At 47.0% G+C, this 26,459-nt stretch overlaps 1 protein-coding gene across 2 annotated transcripts in view; it reads right to left on the reverse strand.

Annotated features, from left to right (window-relative positions):
- The window catches only part of UBR1 (ubiquitin protein ligase E3 component n-recognin 1), a 97,242-nt gene extending 84,650 nt beyond the window's left edge, over positions 1-12,592 (reverse strand). For both annotated transcript variants that reach the window (XM_066631190.1, XM_066631174.1), the window contains exon 1: positions 12,519-12,592. The gene's annotated coding sequence lies outside the window, so the exon portion shown is untranslated. The remainder of the gene's footprint in view (positions 1-12,518) is intronic.
- Positions 12,593-26,459: the final 13,867 nt, after the last annotated feature.

Here is a 26,459-nt window from a genome sequence, read left to right on the forward strand (position 1 = left end):
TTAAAAACAGAGCAAAAGGAAGCCCTGTTTTACACACCGCATAATTTCCCCCAGGAATTCATTACTAAAGGATGTAATAAAGGGGAAAAAGTCTATCAACAGTTATTAGCCAGGATAGTAAAAAGTTACCTACATGTTCAGAGGCAAGATAACATCTGAATACCAGATGCCAGGGACAAACCATAGCCAAGGGAACACTGCCTCAATGCTCTCTTGTAAGCTTCTTGGAGCCATCTAGTTTCTTGGAGCCCTTGTTGGCAACAGGAGACTGGAGTAAATGGATCCCAGGCTGGCCTACCAGATCTTTACATTTTCATGACCTTCAGCCAAGAGAAAGGTGCTGCATGCCTCCTGCCCTACAAAACTTTTCACAAGCCCTGGTTCTTGACAGCATTTGAGGAAATGGAATAGGCTTGCATTTGTTTAAATAACTCGTGTCATTTTCCCCCAATTCTGGTAAACTCCAAATGGTTAACATTTAGAAGGCTGACAACATCTAAAATATAGCCATCAACATTAAAAACGATTTTAGATCATTAAAATATTTTAAGCCAACCAATAAAATGTAAAATATTGTCAAATAATAAAACCCACAGACACCCACTAAACCAGACAATATCTCATACGAACATTAGATTCTGCCCAAAAGGAGAGTTCAACAGAGAACCAGAAACAGAACTTAGCCAGTCACTTAAATGTTGATACAAAACAGGCACCTAAAAGTTTCACAAGGGAGAAAATTTCAAAGGGCCAAGGTTATAAATTCTGCCACTCATCCTTGAAGTAAGAGCTTGGAGCAGGGCATTCACATCAGAAAAGGGAGTTCACATGGGCAGAGGCATTCTCTAAATGGCAAACCTGAACTAGGTTGTTCAAAAACCCTAAGCAATTTTTAGGTATGATGAGTTCAACAGACCGTAGCCATTAATGAAACATCAAATGCCAAAAAAAAGGGAGTATAGCTCTCTTCCTAGACTTAGTGGGAAAAACCTCCTTCCTTAATCCTCTGATAGCAGTGCAATCACATAAATTAAATCAACTCTGGTTAACACCCTGACACCCTCACTAAATGATCAGTTGTGTTGCTCTGTTCATTTACTGCTTGGAAAAGGGAGGAACACAACAACATTCTAGCTTAGTAAGGAAGTGAATTAGAAGAACATCACCTTGCTATATTTGTCATGTTATAGGCTCATGAAGATGAATCACTATATCAAGCAGATTGCTAAGTGCTACAAGTTAGATCTGCTTTCTGCGTCTTGCAAAACAGTTTCTAATATTTACATCACAGTTGCATAGGAATACAGTATAAACTTAAACAATTAAAAAATCTCATTGCAGTTCCCATTCAAAGCCCAAAGATCAGCATCAGAAAATAACACCAAAACATAGTTTCATCCAATCTCAAAAGTTTCCTTCAGAGAAATCAATGCAAACATGCTAAACCATTGATGCTGCTTCTTATACATGCGAAACAAGGGAACACAGGCTGAGCACATACTTAAAGTGCCAGGAAGGCCTTGCTGCTCAGATCTTCTTGACCAATTCTAGTAAGCATGACACAGAATTCAAAAGGACAACTCTTTTTTTCTTATCAGCTCCCCCCACCTCATGCTTACACAAAGGAGCCTCATAGAAATTTGACAAGCAACTGCACCTTCCCCAAAGTTATCTTATCTGCCTTGCAAAACACTGGCACAACCTTAAGAGTTTCCTGCCCTCAAGGGAAAACAGGCCATTTTAGGCTCTTGACTCCAGCCATTGACTCCAACTCAGATGCAAATTCCAGACACTGAAAACATATGCTAAACCAGTGTTCTGGCTCTCTTGAGCAACAGGATGTCCCAATGGAGCCTTCCCAAGAAGTTGTGATTCCAACTATTTCCTCAATCCTTCAACTTAATCCTATGATCCCGTTTGTCTCACCACTGCTCCTTCTCCAATTTCCTGATACCCACAAACCCCTCTTGCCCCTCCCCCTGCATCCCGTTTGTCTCACCACTGCTCCTTCTCCAATTTGAGTGCCTGCCAGTGCTGGAGGAGCTTGACAGCGCAGCTCCAGCTATGCTGGAGGAGTTGCTGCAGCTGTGCTGGGGGAGCAAATTGAGTGCCTGCCTGTGCTGGAGGAGCTTGACAGTGAACCAACCCTAGAAGAACTTCACGTGGCCCTGGACTCCCTTGCCTTTGGCAAGGCACCTGGAAAAAGACAGCATCCCTGCTGAAGTCCTAAAGTGCTGCAAAGAGATCATCATCACTGAGCTGCATGAAATCCTCTGTCTCTGCTGGAGAGAAGGTGGAGTACCTCAAGACATGAGGGATGCAAACATCATCACGCTGTACAAGAACAAAGGCGACAGGGGTGACTGCAATAACTACCCTGGCAACTCTCTCCTTAGCTTTGTAGGAAAGTTGTTTGCCCGAGTTGCACTAAAGAGGCTCCAGGTACTTGCAGACAGGTTTATTCAGAATCACAGTGCGGATTCCGAACCAACAGGTCCACCACTGATATGGTATTCTCCCTTAGACAACTGCAGGAGAAATGCAGGGAACAGCAACAGCCACTCTTTATAGCCTTCATAGATCTCACGAAGGCTTTCAACCTGGTCAGCAGAGACGGCCTCTTCAAGATTCTCCCCAAGATTGGATGTCCACCCAGGCTCCTCAGCATCATCTGATCCTTCCACAAGGACATGAAGGGCACTGTTGTCTTCGATGGCTCCACATCAGACCCCTTTGACATCCGAAGCGGCGTGAAGCAGGGCTGTGTTCCTGCACCAACCTTGTTTGGGATTTTCTTCGCTGTCCTGCTGAAGCAGGCCTTTGGAACCGCAACAGAAGGCATCTATCTCCAGACCAGATCAGACGGAAAGCTCTTCAACCTCTCCAGACTGAGAGCAAAGTCCAAAGTCCAGCTGAAATGCCTGCATGACTTCCTCTTTGCTGACGATGCAGCTGTCACTACCCACTCTGCCAAAGATCTCCAGCAGCTCATGGATCGTTTTAGCAAGGCCTGCCAAGATTTTGGACTGACAATCAGCCTGAAGAAAACACAGGTCATGGTTCAGGATGTGGACTCACCTCCCTGCATTACAATCTCGGTGCATGAACTGGAGGTTGTCCATGACTGTGTGTACCTTGGCTCAACGATCTCTGACACTCTTTCTCTCGATACTGAACTAAACAAACGCATCGGTAAAGCAGCTACCAGGTTTTCCAGACTCACAAAGAGAGTCTGGTCCAACAAGAAGCTGACGGAACATACCAAGATCCAGGTATACAGAGCTTGCGTCCTGAGTACACTTCTGTACTGCAGCGAGTCATGGACTCTTCGCTCACAACAGGAGAGGAAACTGAACGCTTTCCACATGCGCTGTCTCCGACGCATTCTCGGCATCACCTGGCAGGACAAAGTTCCAAACAACACAGTCCTGGAACAAGCTGGAATCGCTAGCATATATGCACTGCTGAAACAGAGACACCTGCATTGGCTCGGTCATGTCGTGAGAATGGATGATGGCCGGATCCCAAAGGATCTCCTCTATGGCGAACTCGTGCAAGGAAAGCGCCCTACAGGTAGACCACAGCTGCGATACAAGGACATCTGCAAGAGGGATCTGAAGGCCTTAGGGGTGGACCTCAACAAGTGGGAAACCCTGGCCTCTGAGCGTCCCGCTTGGAGGCAGGCTGTGCAGCATGGCCTTTCCCAGTTTGAAGAGACACTTGGCCAACAGTCTGAGGCTAAGAGGCAAAGAAGGAAGGCCCATAGCCAGGGAGACAGACCAGGGACAGACTGCACTTGCTCCCGTTGTGGAAGGGATTGTCACTCCCGAATTGGCCTTTTCAGCCACACTAGACGATGTTCCAAAACCACCTTTCAGAGTGCGATACCATAGTCTCTCAAGACTGATGGTTGCCAACAATCCTATGATACCTTCCTGGAGACAAAAAGATTGTACTGACGCTAAAAGCTGGGGGGGTGGGCTATGAAGAGACTTCAATAGAGAAAAGGTACTTCAGTGCAAACACTTAAATGTGCATGGTATTCTACTAATATAAAGGGCATATGTACATTTTTTAAATGTATCCTGGGGGCTGGGGATAAGAACAGGCCCTCAGTTTGGCTGTACTTGTCCTTGTAAGAGGCGACCAAACAGCCACCGGGTAGATGGGACTCATCAGCCTAGGAAGGCAGCTCATCTAAGAGAAGGAAACTCTGACCTCAAACCTCCACTACCTTGTGGCTATATCCAGTTGTGGAAAAGGCTTCAGGAGTCAACCTTGAGGCAAAATCAGGAGCCGGAGTCCCTGAGGCAGTTCGCGGCTGTACACAGTCACGCTCTGGCAACTCCTGCGAAGCCGCTGGAACCAACCGTATTGGCTTCTGCCTTTCCATTGGATCATTCCAGCGACGTGGAGAGGGGGGATTTGCTGCATGGGTAACAGCCTATCCTTCATACCTTCTTTACCCAGGCTTCGCGCACTGGAGAGGACACTCCAACTTCACCATACGGCATCGGCACAACACGGGAAGCAGCAGTTTACCGGTTATAAGTCTTTGCTCGACTGGCGTAGAGCATGACACCAGGGGCTGCTTCCGACGGTGGAAGAGATCATTGCATCTCATTGGGCAGCTACCGCCTGCCTTAAGCTGGGCAGTCCCCAGCCAGTAAGGTGTTGCCTCGCCACGGTCCGTTAACCTCATGGGGTTTAGGGTGAAAACCGACAAGCGGGTTGACAACTCTGCACCATGCAACAGAAAACAGAAAACTACTGCCCTAAAGCTGGGCACCTGGAACGTTAGGACAATGACACCTGGCTTCTCTGATGACCTGCAAGAAATAGACAACGCATGTAAAACAGCTGTCATCGACATGGAGCTGAGCAGATTGCAGATGGACATCGTCGCCCTTCAAGAGACGAGGCTGCCAGATTCCGGATCTGTCAAGGAGAGAAATTTCTCATTTTTCTGGCAGGGAAAACCACCAAACGAAACCAGGGAACATGGCATTGGCTTTGCGGTCAGAAATACCCTGCTGAAATCCATCATCCCACCTACTGTGGGAAGTGAAAGAATTTTGTCCCTGCAGCTCCAGTCATCAGCAGGACCTGTCACTCTCATCAGTGCTTATGCACCGACTCTGTCGTCTCCAGCAGAAGCCAAAGACAAATTCTATGATGACCTGGCCACCACTATCAAGAAGATCCCCATAAAAGAGCCAATGTTCATCCTCGGCGATTTCAATGCTAGAGTTGGTGCTGATAACAGTTCATGGCCCACTTGCTTAGGTCAGTTCGGCACAGGGAGGATGAACGAAAATGGCCAACGCCTGCTAGAGTTTTGCTGTCATCACGGTCTCTGTGTCAGCAACACGTTCTTCAACACAAAGCCCCAACATAGAGTCTCTTGGAGACACCCGAGATCAAAGCACTGGCACCAGCTCGACCTGATCCTCACCAGACGCTCCAGCCTTCCCAGCATCAAGATCACACGTAGTTATCAGGGTGCTGCCTGCGACATTGACCATTCCCTGGTGTGCAGCAGAGTGAAACTGCAAACAAAGCGACTGTATCACACGAAAAAGGAAGGAAAACCTCGCATTGATACCAGCAAGACCCGGGATCAGAGAAAAGTGGAGGAATTTGCACGAGCGCTTGAGGAATCTCTTCCAGGCCTGGCCGACGCAAACGCATGCAACAGATGGGAACATTTCAAGAATACCGTTTACAACACCACCTTGTCCATATTCGGCAAGAAGACCAACAAGGCGGCAGACTGGTTTGAAGCCCACTCTGAGGAGTTGACACCAGTCATTGAGGAAAAGAGGAGAGCTCAAGCAGCATACAAGGCCATATTCATTTAAATATTGTCCATATTCGGCAAGAAGACCAACAAGGCGGCAGACTGGTTTGAAGCCCACTCTGAGGAGTTGACACCAGTCATTGAGGAAAAGAGGAGAGCTCAAGCAGCATACAAGGCCTGTCCCAGTGAGCGCAACCTGCAGGTCCTCCGAGCTGCTCGCAGCAAAGTCCAACAGACTGCCAGGAGATGTGCTAACGACTACTGGCTCCAGTTCTGTTCCCAGATACAGATAGCAGCTGACACGGGCAACATCAAGGGGATGTATGATGGTATCAAGCGGGCCCTAGGTCCAACATAGAAGAAAATTTCCCCTCTGAAGTCTGTCGCAGGCGAGGTCATCCAGGATCGGGTGCAACAGATGGAACACTGGGTGCAGCACTATTCTGAGCTATATTCCAGAGAGAATGTAGTCACCAAAGAAGCACTGAACAACATTGAGTGCCTGCCTGTGCTGGAGGAGCTTGACAGTGAACCAACCCTAGAAGAACTTCACGTGACCCTGGACACCCTTGCCTTTGGCAAGGCACCTGGAAAAAGACAGCATCCCTGCTGAAGTCCTAAAGTGCTGCAAAGAGATCATCATCACTGAGCTGCATGAAATCCTCTGTCTCTGCTAGAGAGAAGGTGGAGTACCTCAAGACATGAGGGATGCAAACATCATCACGCTGTACAAGAACAAAGGTGACAGGGGTGACTGCAACAACTACCGCGGCATCTCTCTCCTTAGCGTTGTAGGAAAGCTGTTTGCCCGAGTTGCACTAAAGAGGCTCCAGGTACTTGCAGACAGCGTCTATCCAGAATCGCAGTGTGGATTCTGAGCCAACAGGTCCACCACTGATATGGTATTCTCCCTTAGACAACTGCAGGAGAAATGCAGGGAACAACGACAGCCACTCTTTATAGCCTTCATAGATCTCACAAAGGCTTTCGACCTGGTCAGCAGAGACGGCCTCTTCAAGATTCTCCCCAAGATTGGATGTTCACCCAGGCTCCTCAGCATCATCAAATCATTCCACAGGATTTGTCTTCGATGGCTCCACATCAGACCCCTTTGACATCCGAAGCGGCGTGAAGCAGGGCTGTGTTCTTGCGCCAACCTTGTTTGGGATTTTCTTCACCATCCTGCTGAAGCAGGCCTTTGGAACCGCAACAGAAGGCATCTATCTCCGGACCAGATCAGACGGAAAGCTCTTCAACCTCTCCAGACTGAGAGCAAAGTCCAAAGTCCAGCTGAAATGCCTGCGTGACTTCCTCTTTGCTGACGATGCAGCTGTCACTACCCACTCTGCCAAAGATCTCCAGCAGCTCATGGATCGTTTTAGCAAGGCCTGCCAAGATTTTGGACTGACAATCAGCCTGAAGAAAACACAGGTCATGGTTCAGGATGTGGACTCACCTCCCTGCATTACAATCTCGGTGCATGAACTGGAGGTTGTCCATGACTTTGTGTACCTTGGCTCAACGACCTCTGACACTCTTTCTCTCGATACCGAGCTAAACAAGCGCATCGGTAAAGCAGCTACCACGTTTTCCAAACTCACAAAGATTGTCTGGTCCAACAAGAAGCTGACGGAACATACCAAGATCCAGGTCTACAGAGCTTGCGTCCTGAGTACACTTCTGTACTGCAGCGAGTCATGGACTCTTCGCTCACAACAGGAGAGGAAACTGAACGCTTTCCACATGCGCTGCCTCCGACGCATTCTCGGCATCACCTGGCAGGACAATGTTCCAAACAACACAGTCCTGGAACGAGCTGGAATCCCTAGCATGTATGCACTGCTGAAACAGAGACACCTGCATTGGCTCCGTCATGTTGTGAGAATGGATGATGGCCGGATCCCAAAGGATCTCCTCTATGGAGAACTCATGCAAGGAAAGCGCCCTACAGGTAGACCACAGCTGTGATACAAGGACATCTGCAAGAGGGATCTGAAGGCCTTAGGAGTGGACCTCAACAGGTGGGAAACCCTGGCCTCTGAGCGGCCCGCTTGGTGGCAGGCTGTGCAACATGGCCTTTCCCAGTTTGAAGAGACACTTTGCCAACAGTCTGAGGCTAAGAGGCAAAGAAGGAAGGCCCATAGCCAGGGAGACAGACCAGGGACAGACTGCACTTGCTCCCAGTGTGGAAGGGAGTGTCACTCCCGAATTGGCCTTTTCAGCCACACTAGACGCTGTTCCAGAACCACAATTCAGAGCGTGATACCATAGTCTTTCGAGACTGAAGGTTGCCAACAATATGTACATTTTTAAAAAATCTGCTTTCCTGTTTAAAAGATCGAGGAACCAAATATTTTTCTACTCATTGTTCACATGTATTTTAAAGGGAAAAGGAATGATTTAAAAGGGTACATATCCAGTGTACATAGCCCTCATATTCTTAGTGTATATGTCAATGCTCTCAAAATACTCCAAACCAGATCAGTTTTCTACCTTTGCCTACACTGAAAACAAAAATCTGAAGCACAATCTATTTGCATCCACAACAATCAATGAGCCCAAAATTGAATGCAACTAGCGACTAAGATGATTACTGGGCTGGGGTACCTTCCTTATGAGGAAAGGCTAGTTGGGCCTTTTCAGCCTAGAAAAGAGGCGCCTGAGGGGGGACATGATTGAGACAAAATTATGCACTGGAAGGATAAAGTGGATAGAGAGATACTCTTTACACTCTCACATAACACCAGAACCAGGGGACATCCACTAAAATTGAGTGTTGGGAGAGTTAGGACAGACAAAAGAAAATATTTCTTTACTCAGCATGTGGTTGGTCTGTGGAACTCCTTGCTGCAGGATGTGGTTATGGTATCTGGCCTGGATGCCTTTAAAAGGGGATTGGACAAGTTTCTGGAGGAAAAATCCATGATGTGTATGTGCAACCTCCTGATTTTAGAAATATGCTATGTATCAGAATGCCAGATGCAAGGGAGAGCACCAGGATGCAGGTCTCTTGTTATCTGGTGTGCTCCCTGCGGCATTTGGTGGGCCGCTGTGAGATACAGGAAACTAAACTAGATGGGCCTATGGCCTGATCCAGTGGGGCTGTTCTTATGTTCTTAATCTCCCCTGGGGGCTGGGGATAAGAATAGGCCCTCAGTTTGGCTGTACTTGTCGTAAGAGGCGACTAAACCGCCACCGGGTAGATGGGACTCATCAGCCTGAGAAGGCAGCTCATCTGAGAGAAGGAAAACTCTGATCCCAAACCTCCACTGCCTTGTGGCTACATCCAGTTATGGAACAGGTTTCAGGAGTCAACCTCGAGGCAAAATCCGGAGCCGGAGTCCCTGAGGCAGTTCATGGCTGAACACAGTCACGTTCTGGCAACTCCTGCGACGCCGCTGGAACCAACCGTATTGGCCTCTGCCTTTCCATTGGACCATTTCAGCAACGTGGAGAGGGGGGATTTGCTGCATGGGTAACAGCCTATCCTCCATACCTACTTTACCCAGGCTTCGCACACTGGAGAGGACACTCTGTTCCAGAACCACCATTCAGAGCGTGACACCATAGTCTTCCGAGACTAAAGGATGCCAACAAGAATGTTCTTAATGCAAACTGAAACTGAAACAATTCAATTTCCAATCTCTGTTTAGTTAGCTAACTACAGCTGATAAAACATGAGTGCAATATGTCACATGTTTCCCTGCCTTTGTGCCTTACAGGGTCAACTTCAAGATCCTAGTCCTTACATTTAACACTTTACAGGCCCCTCATGCCAAGTATACTCACTTTACCTAAGATCATGAACTAGTAAAATGCAATCCTATGCAAACTCTCCTGGGAGTGAGAGCCCAATCTCTCTCTGATGAAGCTATGTCAATGCAGCATGCACTGCATTCTGAGGTGGGGGGCAATCACAGAGGCTTCCTTGGGGTAAGGGAATGTGCGGTCCCTTACCTAGGGCCCAAATTGAACAGAATGGGACTTCGGAGTATACTCGAATAGGACTGCACTGTCTACTTTTGCTCTTATGTTGCTTGATTTCAAGGAGACAAACCTTTCCTGACTGCCCTTTCATGAAAACATCCGGTAAAGCCTGTTACTAACTAGTTTCTTAGCATACCTGCTTGTGGCAAGAAATTTTACTATACTTCATAGCTATGCTGCTTTATCTGGCATCTCCAAGCCTGCTTTATCTAGTATCTTGAGACTTGAGACTTTTTCTTCATAACTTTCTTCTTTTCTATGCCAGCATTTCATAGGACTATATACGGTATTTTCCCTTTTAGAGTAAATCAAAGTATGTTTACATTCCTGCCAATGAATTTTGTTAACTTCCTACATAAACAGAGTTAATTTCACAGCAAAATGATAGCAGACAGAATGAACTGTTTCTGTGAAGACTTTCAAAAGTACATGAACATGAAGAAAATCACACACTCTTCTCCAATGTATCCCTATTCTCATTTCCCTCCTCTTCCTCACTGTATTCCTTGAAATATTAGTTTTAGATTGTGAGCCCCTTGGAGCCAGTCTTCTGATTCTTGGTAAATGCACAGACAGAACAATATTAAATGAAAACAAGATTAACAAGTGGGAAACCAGATGATGCTTCCTCTCCTTGCAATTTGTTTACATCTTCTATGTGTACTTAGTAAAAACATGAACAAGAAACACTGGTACTCACAGCATGTTTTGATCTCAGATTAACACCACTATCCTAAACAATACTGTTATTCTAAGTTCTAACAAGTTCAATGAGACTTACTTTCTAGGAATCATGTGTAGGATTGTGATCTAAGTATTCACCACGTTGAATCAGACTGAGGAGGGCAGGGGGTATAACATCCTCTCTGAAACCAACACAGCCCTCATGCTCTCTTACTTCCAACTTTCTAATAATGCCCCCTGGATTAGTTTATTACAAAAATACTTCTCTTAACTGACAGTGCCACAGTGCTCTTGACGACTTGTTCAACCTGAGAAAGATCATTTCCTTCCAGGAAAAAAACTCTTCTATAGGCAGCTTGAGATACTTATTTCTCAGGTAGTTTATTCAGGTGTCCAAATGCAGCTACACAATACCTATTTGTGCTCCACATTTTACAAAGGCAAGGAGAATATTTAACAAAACAAACTCTCCTAAAAGCAAGCAAATTCTCTGGTTCCAACCCTCACAGGGTTAGGAATGAGTATTACATCTTGCCTCCAAATTAAATGTTGCCAGTCACTTTAAAGTGTAGCCTGGACAGCATGCAAGCAAGTGTACACTCCCCTTTGACACAGCCTCAGGGATTAACCATTTGCAGGACAGCATACATAAGAACATAAGAGGAGCCCTGCTGGATCAGACCAAAGGCCCATCTAACTTCCTGTATTCCACAGTGGCCCACCAAACACCTCAGGGGGAGCACACAAGACAACAAGAGACCTGCATCCTGATGCCCTCCCTTGCACTTGGCATTCTGAGGCACCTACTTCTAAAATCAGAAGGTTGCACAGACCCATCACAGCTTGTAACCTGTGACACAATTTTCCTCCAGAATCTGTTCAACCCCTTTTAGAGGCATCTAGGCCAGATGCCATCACCACATCCTATGGCAAGGAGTTGCACAGACTTCCAGTAGGATCCTCTACACCCACCCAGGTATACGAACTTAAGCCCTGCTGGATCAGGCGAAGGGGGTTCATCTAGTCCAGCTTCCTGTGTCTCACAGTGGCCCACCAAATAACTCAGGGGAAGCACACAAGCCAACAAGAGACCTGCATTCTGCAGCCACTCCCCTGCTCCTGGCATTCTGAGTTAGCCTACTTCTAAAATCAGAAGGTTGCAAATACCCATCATCATTTGTAACCTGTGATGGACTTTTCCTCCAGAAATGTGTCCAGTCCCCTCTTAAAGGCATCCAGGCCAGATGCCATCACCACATTCTGTGGCAAGGAGTTCCACAGACAAATTACACACTGGGTAAAGAAATATTTCCTTCTGTCTGCCCTAACTCTCCCAACACTCAATTTCAGTGGACATTGCCTGGTTCTGCTGTTGTGTGAGAGGGAAGAGGACACCCTTTTAGCCACTCTATCCAACCCATGTGTAATTTTAAGGACATCCAGGTCTGACACCATCACCACTTTCTGTGGCAAGGAGTTCCACAGACTAATGACATGCTGGGTAAAGAAATCTTTTCTTTTGTCTGTCCAAACTCTCCCAACACCCAATGTTAGTGGGTGCCCCCTGGTTCTGGGTGTTGTGTGGGAGGGAAAAGAACATCCCTGTATCCATCACCACATCCTGTGACAAGGAGTTCCACAGATTAATCACAGGTTGGGCAAAGAAATCTTTGCCTGTCCTAACTCTCCCAACACTCAATGTTAGTGGGTGTCTCCAGGTTCTGGGTGTTGTGTGGGAGGGGAAAGAACCTCCCCCTGTCCATCCCCACATCCTGTGGCAAGGAGTTCCACAGACTCATTACACGCTGCATAATTTTGTGTGCCTCAAGCATGCCCCCAATCAAGGGAGAGGGGGAGCAGGCCACCCACAGACCCTCCTAAGCAGGCAGGCAGAGAAGCACCAGCAAAGAGCTCCCTGCGGGGGCTGCAGGAGACGCATCCCCCAGAGCTGAGGCGTCCAGAGAGAGATACGAGGCTGCCCCCAGCAGACCCGCTCCGAGCCCAGTGGGCTCCTCGGCCCCACGCGGGCAGCGGAGCGACGCCTCACCCTGACCAGCTCCGGGGGCTTCCCGGGCCCCGCGCCGCCCGCTCCGGCCGTCCCCGCCGCTCCATCGTCTCCGTCCGCCATCTTAGGGAAACTGACAGTCTCCGAGCGAGCGAGCGAGCGAGCGAGCGCGCGCCGGAAGCCGGCGGTGGGGGAGGGGGCTCGGGAGGCTCGCCCCACGCCCCGCCGCAGCTGAGCACGCGCGGGGCGCCTGCGGGAGCTGGCCGGGCTGCGTGCTGTGGAGCCCGGCTGGGGGCGCCTCTCTCGCGCCGCCCTTCAGCTCCCAGTGCCTTCCTCTGAGCAGGCCTGGCAAGCGGGGCCACGCTCCGCAGTGGGGGCTCCTCAGGCTGCAACAGGCTGCAGAGGCGCTTTCCCTCCCGCTCAGCGCCAGACCGGGGCACAGCCTCTAACGCTGAGTGCCTGTGGAACCCCTTGCCACAGGATGCCGTGAAGGTGATGGATAGAGGGAGGTTCTTTTCCCTCGCACACAACACCAGAACCAGGGGAGCCTGTGGAACTCCCTGCCACAGGATGTGGGGATGGGCTATGCAGGGGGTGGATAGAGAGATGCTCTTTTCCCTCCCACAGAGCACCAGGCGGGGGGACAGCCTCTAACATTGAGTGTCTGTGGAACTCCTTCCCCAGGATGGGGGGATGGTGATGGATAGAGGAATGTTCTTTTCCCTCTCACACAATACCAGAACCAGGGGGCATCCGCTAACAGTGAGTGTCTGTCTGTGGAACTCTTTGCCACAGGATGTGGGAATGGTAATGGATAGAGGGATGTTCTTTTCCCTTTCACACAATACAGAACCAGGGGGCATCCGCTAACAGTGAGTGTCTGTCTGTGGAACTCCTTGCCACAGGATGTGGGGATGGTGATGGATAGAGGAATGTTCTTTTCCCTCTCACACAATACCAGAACCAGGGGGCATCCGCAAGCAGTGGGCGTCTGTCTGTGGAACTCCTTGCTACAGGATGCAGAGATGGTCATGGACAGAGGGAGGTTCTTTTCCCTCTCACACAACCCTAGAATCAGGGGACATCCGCTAAAATGGAGTGCCTGTGTGTTGGAGCTAGGCCATGACCAAAGCCTGCAGAGGAAGATGAAGTGCAGTGAACTGCTGGCACCCGAAGTGACCCAAGACAGTGAAGATGGAATGAAAACACAAGCTGGCAGATGTCCACCACCAAGCTGTATTTACAAATTTACAAGCAGCAGCTGGTCTCACAAAAGCAAAACAGCAATCACAGATCTTCAGCGACTCCAACACAGATTCACTCTTCCAAAACTCCTCAAGACAACCCACAAGGTAGGCTCTAGCAGCCTCCCCTTTATACTTCCTCTGACCAATCAGGTAAGGGATGACCTCATCCCCATTACCTCATCCTCTTGTGACTGCATCACCTCATCCTCCCAGGATGCCCCAGCCCCTTTCCCATACACTTGTATTGGGGCTGCAAAGTCACTGTGACTCAGCACATTTAGCCAGTCACCATTGGTCAGTCCAGGGTCACATGGCACACTGTCCTTCTGCCTTACTTTAGCCTGCCCTTGGGCTTACATCTGGATCAGCCATTTTCAAGCACTGTGCCATGGCACACTGGTGTGTTGCAAATAAGAACATAAGAACAGCCCCACTGGATCAGGCCATAGGCCCATCTAGTCCAGCTTCCTGTATCTCACAGCGGCCCACCAAATGCCCCAGAGAGCACACCAGATAACAAGAGACCTCATCCTGGTGCCCTCCCTTGCATCTGGTCTTCTGACATAACCCATTTCCAAAATCAGGAGGTTGCGCATACACATCATGGCTTGTAAGCCGTAATGGATTTTTCCTCCAGAAACTTGTCCAATCCCCTTTTAAAGGCGTCCAGGCCATTCGTCATCACCACATCCTGTTGCAAGGAGTTCCACAGACCAACCACACACTGAGTAAAGAAATATTTTCTCTTGTCTGTTCTAACTCTCCCAACACTCAATTTTAGTGGATGTCCCCTGGTTCTGGTGTTATGTGAGAGTGTAAAGAGCGTCTCCCTATCCACTCTGTCCATCCCCTGCATAATTTTGTATGTCTCAATCATGTCCCCGTCAGCTTCAGAATGTTCTGCAGGTGTGCTGTGGGAGTTTGGGAGAGTGTCATTTATTAGTAGGGCCATTGGGGGATGTGTGCCTTCCACCAGTGGTGTGTGCCTTGTGAGTTATCAAAAGACTGATGGTGTGCCTGGACCATTTTAGTACCTTGTCAGTGTGCCATGAGACAAAAAAGGTTGAAAATCACCTTGAAAGGTTGATCTAGATCAGGGGTGTCCAAAGTTTTTGGCAGGAGGGCCACATCATCTCTCTGACACTGTGTCGGGGGGGGGGGTTAATTTACATTTTAAATTTGAATAAATTTACATAAGTTTACATAAATGAATATATTAAAGATGAACTTATATGAATGAAGGTCTTGCAATAGCTCAAGGCCTATAAAAGGCCTCGCACAAAGCAAGGATGGCCTTTGCTGCTGGTACTGCATCACAGACATGAAACAAGAAGCAGTGGAAGGAGCACTCATCCCACAGCTCATGTGAGAGGTCAAACAGTCACACTCATACTGAGTGCAGTTGTGTTGGGCCAGTGTGGGCTCCAACAAACCTCCAGAGGGCCAGAGTCTCATTGGAGAGTGGGCTCCCTAAGGGCTGCATTGAGAGGCCTCGAGGGCTGCAAGTGGCCCCAGGGCCAGGGTTTGGGCACCCCTGCTTTGGAAGGAGAGAGGGGTCTGAGACAGGTATGGAGGCATCACTCCCACACAACACCAGAACCAGGGTACAGCCTTTAACATTGAGTGTCTGTGGAACGCTTTGCCACAAGACATGGTGATGGACTATGCAGGGGGTGGATAGAGTGATGTTCTTTTCCCTCCCACACAACACCAGAACCCGGGGACATCCACTAACATTGAGTGTCTGTGGAATGCCTTCCCACAGGATGTGGTGATGGTGATGGATATAGAGATGTTCTTTTCCCTTCTGCACAGCACCAGAACCAGGGGACATCCACTTAAATTGAGTGTTGGGAGAGTTAGGACACACAAAATAACATATTCCTTTACCTAGCATGTAGTTAGCCTAAGGAACCCCTTGCCACAGGATCAGGGTAACCAGATGTCATAACAAAAGAGGACAAGGCACCCCAAAATGTAGGACGTTCAAAAAAATGTAGAATATGATACAATAAAAGCTAAAGACACTGGTAGATTGATTTCATGTGGTTTAATTTAAACACTATATTACTTATTAAATTTATATTACATATAATTTATTACATGGAGAGATGTTCTTTTCCCTGTGAGACAACATCAGAACAAGGGATTATCCGCTAAAATTGAGTATTGAGAGAGTTAGGACAGACAAAAGGAAATACCGCAGACAGTCGCCTATAAGTCGACCCCACAGATAAGTCGAGGGCAGGTTTTGAGCCAACAATCATGGAATTTTCTATGACCCTCGGATAAGTCGGGGGTTAAATTTAGAGGGGTGTCTGACTATAGTTTTGTCTGATTTTACCCCAGGTCAGATCCTGAAAAATAACCTACCACTAATTGTTACCTAAGAACTGTAGCCTCTAATTTATTAAAAACATAGTAAAAGATCATAAGATGCATTTTTATTCTTTTTAAATTCTGGTCTTCACCACCTTTTTGTAAACACTATCAGAGTAAGTGCACTGTAAACAACATACCAGTAAATCAGTGGTTCCCAACCTGGTATTCATGTACTCCCAGACACTCAACAGGACCTTTAGGGGTACTTGAAAAAGAATAGAATAATGGTGGAAAAAGGCAGGTCATGCCCCAGAACGCCTTGCAAGGACCAGCAAGGCAGGAAGGGAGATAGCTAGTTGGCTTTGAAAATCCCACCGACAGCTAGTTTTTGGTCATCAATTCATGTATGAACCAGTGGTTGAAAACCAGCACAGTAAAAAAGCTGAAACATAATATGTAAAGTGATCAATCACCCAGAATTTCTCAGCACACTTCTGGTGCAAAACAGTGCAAAGGCAGAGTCTTCTGTTCTTCAAACAGATAAAAAGAGAAAACACTGTGATGAATACATGAAGTCTGGGTTTTCATAGAGAGGAGATGAGGGCTTGTATTATTACAAACATTTTGCTAATATGAAGGGTACAATTTATTATTGCCAAGGGATATGCAAGTGAAAAAGGTTGGCAACCACTGCAGGAGAACCATGAATAAAGGAGAACCTTTAAGGTGTCTGATGTGTTAAGCCAGAAGCTCTACATACAACATACAACCCATAACACATAACTGAGAGTGTGCAATTCAATTCACAGCAGAAAGATGCAGCTGCATATATTTGCAACCCTTTTTACTCAGAGGTAGACCCACTGCTTTCCATGGGTGTTATTCTTAAGTAATGCTGCATTGAATTGTAACCTGGGAATTGTTGCTTCAAATGGAAAGGGGATTCCAACCTGGTGTTGAAAAAAAAGACCTCTGCCAAATGCAAAGCCTTTGCAATGCTTTGCATTGGCACAATGAGAGGATGCGGGGACAAAGGAGCGAATAAGCAGCCCATCCTGGGGCATTCCGTGTATAAATGCTTTTATGCGAATGCCCGAAGTCTACGAGCAAAGGTGGGAGAACTGGAATGTCTGGTGACAAGGGAAAATATTGACATAGTGGGCATAACGGAAACCTGGTGGAATGCGGAGAATCAGTGGGATACCGCAATCCCGGGCTATAAACTCTACAGGAGGGACAGGCAGGGGCGTGTTGGAGGTGGGGTGGCCGTTTATGTTAAGGAAGGGATAGAATCCAGCAAAGTAGAGATTGAAGGTGGGTCCAACTCCACCGTAGAATCTCTGTGGGTTAAATTACCAGGCTTGTGCAGCAATGTAATACTGGGGCCGTGCTATTGTCCTCCAGACCAGAAATCTGATGGGGACCTTGAAATGAGGAAACAGATCAGGGAGGTGACAAGGAGGGACAGGGTAGTAATCATGGGGGACTTCAATTATCCTCATATTGACTGGGTCAATTTGTGTTCTGGTCACGATAAGGAAACCGGATTTCTTGATGTGCTAAATGACTGTGGCTTAGATCAGCTAGTCACGGAGCCCACCAGAGGACAGGTGACTCTGGATTTAATTTTGTGCAGTACGCAGGACCTGGTTAGAGATGTAAACGTTACTGAGCCATTGGGGAACAGTGATCATGCTGCGATCCGTTTTGACGTGCACGTTGGGGGAAGAATACCAGGCAAATCTCTAACAAAAACCCTTGACTTCCGACGGGCGGACTTCCCTCAAATGAGGAGGCTGGTTAGAAGGAGGTTGAAAGGGAAGGTAAAAAGAGTCCAATCTCTCCAGAGTGCATGGAGGCTGCTTAAAACAACAGTAATAGAGGCCCAGCAGAGGTGTATACCGCAAAGAAAGAAGGGTTCCACTAAATCCAGGAGGGTGCCCGCATGGCTAACCAGCCAAGTTAGAGAGGCTGTGAAGGGCAAGGAAGCTTCCTTCCGTAAATGGAAGTCTTCTCCTAATGAGGAGAATAAAAAGGAACATAAACTGTGGCAAAAGAAATGTAAGAAGGTGATACGGGAGGCCAAGCGAGACTATGAGGAACGCATGGCCAGCAACATTAAGGGGAATAATAAAAGCTTCTTCAAATATGTTAGAAGCAGGAAACCCGCCAGAGAAGCGGTTGGCCCTCTGGATGGTGAGGGAGGGAAAGGGGAGATAAAAGGAGACTTAGAGATGGCAGAGAAATTAAATGAGTTCTTTGCATCTGTCTTCACGGCAGAAGACCTCGGGCAGATACCGCTGCCCGAACGGCCCCTCCTGACCGAGGAGTTAAGTCAGATAGAGGTTAAAAGAGAAGATGTTTCAGACCTCATTGATAAATTAAAGATCAATAAGTCACCGGGCCCTGATGGCATCCACCCAAGGGTTATTAAGGAATTGAAGAATGAAGTTGCAGATCTCTTGACTAAGGTATGCAACTTGTCCCTCAAAACAGCCATGGTGCCAGAAGATTGGAGGATAGCAAATGTCACGCCTATTTTTAAAAAGGGAAAGAGGGGGGACCCGAGAAACTATAGGCCGGTCAGCCTAACATCCATACTGGGTAAGATGGTGGAATGCCTCATCAAAGATAGGATCTCAAAACACATAGACGAACAGGCCTTGCTGAGGGAGAGTCAGCATGGCTTCTGTAAGGGTAAGTCTTGCCTCACGAACCTTATCGAATTCTTTGAAAAGGTCAACAGGCATGTGGATGTGGGAGAACCCGTGGACATTATATATCTGGACTTTCAGAAGGCGTTTGACACGGTCCCTCACCAAAGGCTACTGAAAAAACTCCACAGTCAGGGAATTAGAGGACAGGTCCTCTCATGGATTGAGAACTGGTTGGAGGCCAGGAAGCAGAGAGTGGGTGTCAATGGGCAATTTTCACAATGGAGAGAGGTGAAAAGCGGTGTGCCCCAAGGATCTGTCCTGGGACCGGTGCTTTTCAACCTCTTCATAAATGACCTGGAGACAGGGTTGAGCAGTGAAGTGGCTAAGTTTGCAGATGACACCAAACTTTTCTGAATGGTAAAGACCAGAAGTGATTGTGAGGAGCTCCAGAAGGATCTCTCCAGACTGGCAGAATGGGCAGCAAAATGGCAGATGCGCTTCAATGTCAGTAAGTGTAAAGTCATGCACATTGGGGCAAAAAATCAAAACTTTAGATACAGGCTGATGGGTTCTGAGCTGTCTGTGACAGATTAGGAGAGAGATCTTGGGGTGGTGGTGGACAGGTCGATGAAAGTGTCGACCCAATGTGCGGAGGCAGTGAAGAAGGCCAATTCTATGCTTGGGATCATTAGGAAGGGTATTGAGAACAAAACGGCTAGTATTATAATGCCGTTGTACAAATCTATGGTAAGGCCACACCTGGAGTATTGTGTCCAGTTCTGGTCGCCGCATCTCAAAAAAGACATAGTGGAAATGGAAAAGGTGCAAAAGAGAGCGACTAAGATTATTACGGGGCTGGGGCACCTTCCTTATGAGGAAAGGCTACGGCGTTTGGGCCTCTTCAGCCTAGAAAAGAGACGCTTGAGGGGGGACATGATTGAGACATACAAAATTATGCAGGGGATGGACAGAGTGGATAGGGAGATGCTCTTTACACTCTCACATAATACCAGAACCAGGGGACATCCACTAAAATTGAGTGTTGGGCGGGTTAGGACAGACAAAATAAAATATTTCTTTACTCAGCGTGTGGTCGGTCTGTGGAACTCCTTGCCACAGGATGTGGTGCTGGTGTCTAGCCTAGACGCCTTTAAAAGGGGATTGGACAAGTTTCTGGAGGAAAAATCCATTATGGGGTACAAGCCATGATGTGTATGCGCAACCTCCTGATTTTAGAAATGGGTTATGTCAGAATGCCAGATGCAGGGGAGGGCACCAGGATGAGGTCTCTTGTTATCTGGTGTGCTCCCTGGGGCATTTGGTGGGCCGCTGTGAGATACAGGAAGCTGGACTAGATGGGCCTATGGCCTGATCCAGTGGGGCTGTTCTTATGTTCTTATGTTCTTATGCTAAAGGGAATTGGGTTGCAGCAGCAAAAGGGAATGGAGGGGAATGAAAGGTTAACTTTGGCTGAACCGTCCCAGGAAAGTAACTATAGCAGCTAACCAGCTGCCTCCCTAAGCTTAGTAGAGAAACAGAGTTGAAAGGCTCTGCCCTCTGATTGACCCGGAGATAAGGCGAAGTGAGAATTGGAGCTTGATTACTTGGCAAAAATTTCACATACTATACCTACCTACCGTATTTCTTTACTCAACATGTAGTTATTCTGTGGACTCCTTGCCACAGGATGGGGTGATGGCATCTGGCCTGGATGCCTTTAAGAGGGGACTGGACACATTTCTGGAGGAAAAGTCAATCACACGTTACAAGCCATGATTGGTCTGTGTAACCTCCTGGTTTTAAATGTAGGCTACCTCAGAAGACCAGATGCATGGGAGGGTACCAGGATGCAGGTCTATTGTTATCTTATGTGCTCTCTGAGTCATCTGGTGGGCTACTGTGAGACACAGTAAGCTGGACCAGATGGGCATTTGGCCTGATCCAGCAGAGCTCTTCTTATGTTCTTATCTTTATGTTCTCACTTGTCCAACAAACCCCATCACAGGTTACTAGTCATGATGGGTATGTGCAGCCTCCTGGTTCTAGAAGCAGGTTACCTCAGAATGCCAGGTATAAGGGAGCGGCACCAGGATGCAGGTCTCTTGTTGTCTTGTGTGCTCCCTGTGGGCCACTGTGAGATACAAGAAGTTGGACTAGATGGGCCTTTGGCCTAATCCTGCATGGCTCTTATGACATACCAGGTGCAAGGGAGTAGCACTAGGATGCAGGTCGCTTGTTGGTTTGTGCGCTCCCTGAGGACCACCATGGAACACAGTATAGTCCAATATAGGAAGCTGGACTAGATGGACCCCCTTTGGCATTATCCAGTGGTGGTGTTCTTATGTTCTTAAGGAAGTGCCTCTCAAAAGTCTCCAGGAAACTTTCTAAGGTGCAGGAAGGCTACATGCTCCCTCCCCTTATCTCAGAACACCTCCAAATGCTTCCAATCACATCTAGAGGTCCTCTGTGGGTCTTTGGCCTGATGCAGCATGGCTCTTCTAATGTTCTTGTGTTCTTAACACAATTTGTTCTGCTACCCTGGGCCTGCACTGTGGCTGCACTGATGCTAGAAAATTGGATAGGATTGAGCCCTTAGACTGCAATCCTAAGCATACTTACCTGGGAGTAAACCCCATTGAAGTCTTGATGGGACTTCTGAGTAGACATGCATAGGATTGTTCTCTGAGGTGCAATTCTATACACATGTATCTGGGAATGTCCCTTGTTGACATACTGTTGAGTAGACATGTTTATGATCATCCTCTTAGGGTGAAATCCTAGAAACATGTGCTTGGGAGTAAGCTTCCATGAGCAGAGTGGGCATTACTTCCAAGTAACCATGCATAAGATTGAGCTAACAATTATCCTGGGTCTCATACAGCAAAGATAGGCCCTATATAAAAACATCTTGCCTATTCTTCAAAGTAAACTCATCTCTGTAAACATTCAGGTGTGCTACATGACCTGTGATCCCCTACCTAGAAATTATAGCACTACGTGTTTTTTAAATAACAAGTCCTAAAATGAGTTATAGCCAGCTACCATATACAATACTGTATGTTTAACTTGAAAGACAATTTCAGAATTTAAAGAGCTTCTGTAGATGTTGGACAACCATACTCATGAGTTCATTGATAGGCCAGATAAACAGTTTTTCAATCAACTTTTGATGTTGTGAAACAGGTTTTGATGAATTGTTCTTTAGCCAAGTTAGAGCAGTCAAGTAATTTATGAATCATTCTTTAATTAGACTATGCTGATATAGGAATGGGGACTTTTCAAGTCCATACCTTTATTTCCTTCTAGGACATACAGTAAATGCATTGGGGCAGCAGGCATGAGGATGTTGCATGTTTTTGCCTGTTAAAATACAATTAACTTGCTTCAATAGAGACAGTTAAGCAGACAGCACATTTTCCCTATAAAACAATCTGTTGCATCTTACCTATTCTACCCTTATGGGCAGTCCAGTCCTAAACTGCGCTGGTGCAGTGGGGCCACATGGCCTCTGTTGCATCCAATGCAACTTTGGGGCAGATCAGAGATCAAATCAGGGTAAGAGATTATTTTTCCCCTTACCCCAAGTTATGCTTCAGCCTGCCCTATAGAACTATTTAGGTGGTGGAAAGTGGATCAGAATTTTCCTTTTTGTGATAAATCAGTTATGTGAGAAAGGGTGATTCAGCTCAGGATAGCAACGTACAGGTAGGAGAGAGGTGTTAACCAATTCTCCCCTGTGCAATTTTGCTGCTGAAAACTGCCCCTTGTGAAATACTATTTTTTCACCCCAGCACTAAATGGACACAAATTTGATATCAAGCACAGCAACATTCAGAAACCCAGGGGCAAGCATTTCGCTATCCCAGGACACTCTACTGTTGACCATAAACCTACCATTCTACGTACAACAAAGGAATTACAAAGTGAAACTCCACCAAGAAACAGTTGAATGCAATTGATCAAGAAATCTGACTGCATTTGATACAGCTTGAATAAATACTGTATGAAAGTTTCCTGTCTTACCACACTGTTGAAAAACTAAGGGCGCAATCCTAACCTACTTTCCAGCATTGGCATAAGGGCAATGTGTTGAGGAATTTAGTGTAGTGCCAGTTCTCAGCAGAGTGCTAGCTCTAAGTATGGCGAAGGTGTCCCAGAAAAAGGCAATACAGACAAGGCAGATGTCCATCTCCAGTCTGTATTTACAAAACTACGTTTTACAGATAAGCAGTCCTTTGCAGCAAAACAGCGTAATTTTCACAGCCACAATCTCCAACTCTCCAACATAGACTCCTGCTCTCTCCAACTCCATACAATGACCCTCACAGGTGAGCTCTACCTGCCTTGCTTATATCTTGCTGTGCACTGAGTACAGTAGAGATGACCTCATAGCATTACCTCATAGTTTCATGACTGATAGCAACATCGCCCATGGTGCACCAGCCATGTCTTTACATTGACTTGTTTTACTGTCAGTGTGACTCAGCATTTTTCACATTGGTCACATGGAGTTAGAGAGATAGACACATGCTCACGTCCAAGCCAACATGGCCTTGCCCTATTCAGACTGCAAATTTCCTCAGGGGTATTTGGCAAAATGGTCCTGACACAATGCAGCACCAAGATAAGAGAACAAACATTCTCTTACTTTGAAGAGGCCTCTGTGAGTGCCACCCAGTTGCAGGATGCAACACACACCCCATTGGCACAGCTGTGCCAGTGTTGGAAAGTTGGTTAGGATTTGGGCCTCAACTGCAGAGAGACTAAGAGCCCCGTCCTATGCATGTGTACTCAGAAGTAAGTCCCATTATAGTCAATGGGACTTACTCCCAGGAAAGTGTGGATAGGATTGGGCTCTAAACTATTACCTATGATTGCTGCTGTAAATTATCAGCTAATGCATTTAGCTTCTCATAAAATCAGTCACCAACTGCATTCTTGCATTTCATGGCTATTTTGTTCCCTTCCATAATAAGTCTAGACCAGAGATGGGTATGGGATCCAAATGTTGGGGGTATCGGAATTGATCTCTGAATATTTTTTTTTAATTGCTGTTAGGGTTATAAACAAATACGTATTATGAGACCCATATGATTTTCTTTCAGTTATTCTGTTCCCAACTATCCATACGTAAATAAAACCAAGCTATTGACATATTTTGGAGTCATACTGGTACCTAATAATACTGGTGATGAAGATTATTTCAACAGTCATCAGAAGGGGGTATACAGACATATTGGACAATCCACTGGAGGTCTGTAGTCATAAAAAGGTTAAGAACCCATGGTCTCTAAAGCAAAGATCACCATTATTCTGGCCTCAATACTTAACTCAGGACAACCAGATAAATGTTTTATCAGCTATGTTTGTCACTATACTTTACATAATACTACCTGATCTCAGTAGCCTCCCTGTAATCAGATAGAAATGAATAGAAAGTTAGATGTCATCTAGATCAGAGGTGCCCAAATCCCAGCCCTGGGGCCGAATGTGGCCCTCAATGCAGCCCTCAGGGAGCCCTCAGTCTCCAATGAGCCTCTGGCCCTCCGGAGGTTTGTTGGAGCCCGCACTGGCCTGATGCAACTGCTCTCAGCGTGAGGGTGACTGTCTGACCTCTTGCATGGGCTGTGGGATGAGGGCTTCCTCCACAGCTTGTTGTTTCACGTCTGTGATGCAGTAGCGGCAGCAAAGGAAAGGCCAGCATTGCTTTGTGCAAGGCCTTTTATAGGCCTTGAGCTATTGCAAGAGCTTTATTCATTCATATAAGTTCCACCTCTAGTATATTAATTTATGTAAATTTATGTAAATTTATTCAAATTTATTCAAATTTTAAATGTAAATTAATTTTTTTCCCCTGGCCCCTGACACAGTGTCAGAGAGATGATGTGGCCCTCCTGCCAAAAACTTTGGACACCCCTGATCTAGATGTTAATGGCACCCTATCCCATACCCCCAGATAACCTCTCCCATGGCTTCACATAGATGTTATGGAGGACAAAATTGAACTTTCAGGGACTCTGAAGACCAATGACCATTGAGAGACGTCTTCTATTACCACCAACTGGAATCAACTCTCTTGGAAAGGCTAGTTCAAAACAGAGAACTAAGACCTCTCTTGGCAGAGTGAGCCAGGATCACCCACCTGAACCAGGTGATCCATGATTTTAAACACTGCTGAGTGGTCCAGCAGAACTAACAGTGATGCAATCCCCCATCCAGTTTCCAGCATAAGGAACCAACCAGGAGTGCAATCCTACCCTGCGCTGGAACAGGCAAGCCAAGAGGCTTGCGCTGTCTCCAGCACAGGATAGGGGCCCACAGCAGCTCAGCCAGAGGCAAAAGGAAACTTTTCCCCTTACCTCCACGCTTGCCCCTATGGGTCTCTTTGGACATGCACCATCTCCTGAGGTGGCACAAGTCTAAGGAGAGCAGAGAGGCTTGAAGCCATTCTGATCTCCCTGGGAACAGGAGTTGAGATCCGGCATAACTGCCAGATCCCAGCCCCGCCTCCCACTCCCCACCTGCCTGCCCTGAGGCCACCCACTTACTGCCCTCCTCCCGCCCAGGAACGACTCCCTCCCACCCACCCCAGAGCCTTGCATTGGCCCAGCCAGGCCAATGCAAGGCTCACAGAGTAAGCTGCCACAGAGGCTGGATTCAGCCTCTGTGTGCGATGCAGCTTACTCCCGAGGAGGTGCAAACATGCTTTACGGCACATTTGCGACCTTCCTGGGCCAGTGCAAGGGACTTGCGCCGGCCCATGCGCGCTTCTGGATTGCACCCTAGGGTGACAAAGGCTGTTTCCATCCTGAACCTTGGAAGGAAGCAATCTGAAATGGGCCCAGATAGACTCATTCAGAAATGCCTGGAGTTTGAGCCATTACCAGATCAAGGACCTTGTACAAAAACAGGTTTGAAACTGGCCAGTAATTATCCAACGTGGTGGGTCAAGGAAGGGTTCTTCTGAAAGGACAAACCAATGCCATCTTAACCCATTTCTGCCCAGGTGTACACATTTGATCCTTGTTGTATGCAACATTGGGTAGAAATGGCTTAAGATAGGAAAGCACCATGCACTCCCTTGGATAAGCATTTATCACCCATCCTCCCAGGCAAATCTCACTAACCAAATTGAGAAAGTGTGTGCTGACAGCCTCAAGCTCTCAAGAATTTATCCACATCCTCAGGCTGCACAACATGAAAAGAATCCATAACAACCAGCAAGCAAATGCGAAGGGAACACTAAAAAGATTTGTCTGTGTGGAATCCAAGTCATGGCAGGTACAAGCAGTTTTATTAGCAAAACATCTAGTGAATTTGTCACAGCAGACTACTGAAATATTCTGTACACCTTCTGGGGGTCCAGATGTAAATAACCCCACATCACACAGAAAAGTTCTACTAGACAACTGTCATTGTTTCATTGCCAGCAGCTTCCCCAAAACCCAAGGTGTCAACTTGGCTTTATGGCTAGGGAGAGAACACTTAAATGTAATTGTATCAACTTTTTATTGTTTAATTTTGTTTTAGATGTGCTTTTGATTTGTAAGCCATCTGGAGCTTCCTTTTCTAGGATTGGAAGATGGGGTATTATTAAGGGCGCAATCCTAACCAACTTTCCAGCATCAACCTAAGGGCAATGCAACCCTGAGGTAAGGGAACAAACTTTTCCTTACCTTGAGGAGGCCTCTGTAACTGCCCCCCAACTGCAGGATGCAGCACATGCCCCACTGGCACAGTTATGTTAGAGTTGGGAA

The sequence above is a fragment of the Tiliqua scincoides genome, chromosome 1 (genome assembly GCF_035046505.1).
Source record: "Tiliqua scincoides isolate rTilSci1 chromosome 1, rTilSci1.hap2, whole genome shotgun sequence".
Taxonomy (NCBI): Eukaryota; Metazoa; Chordata; class Lepidosauria; order Squamata; family Scincidae; genus Tiliqua; species Tiliqua scincoides.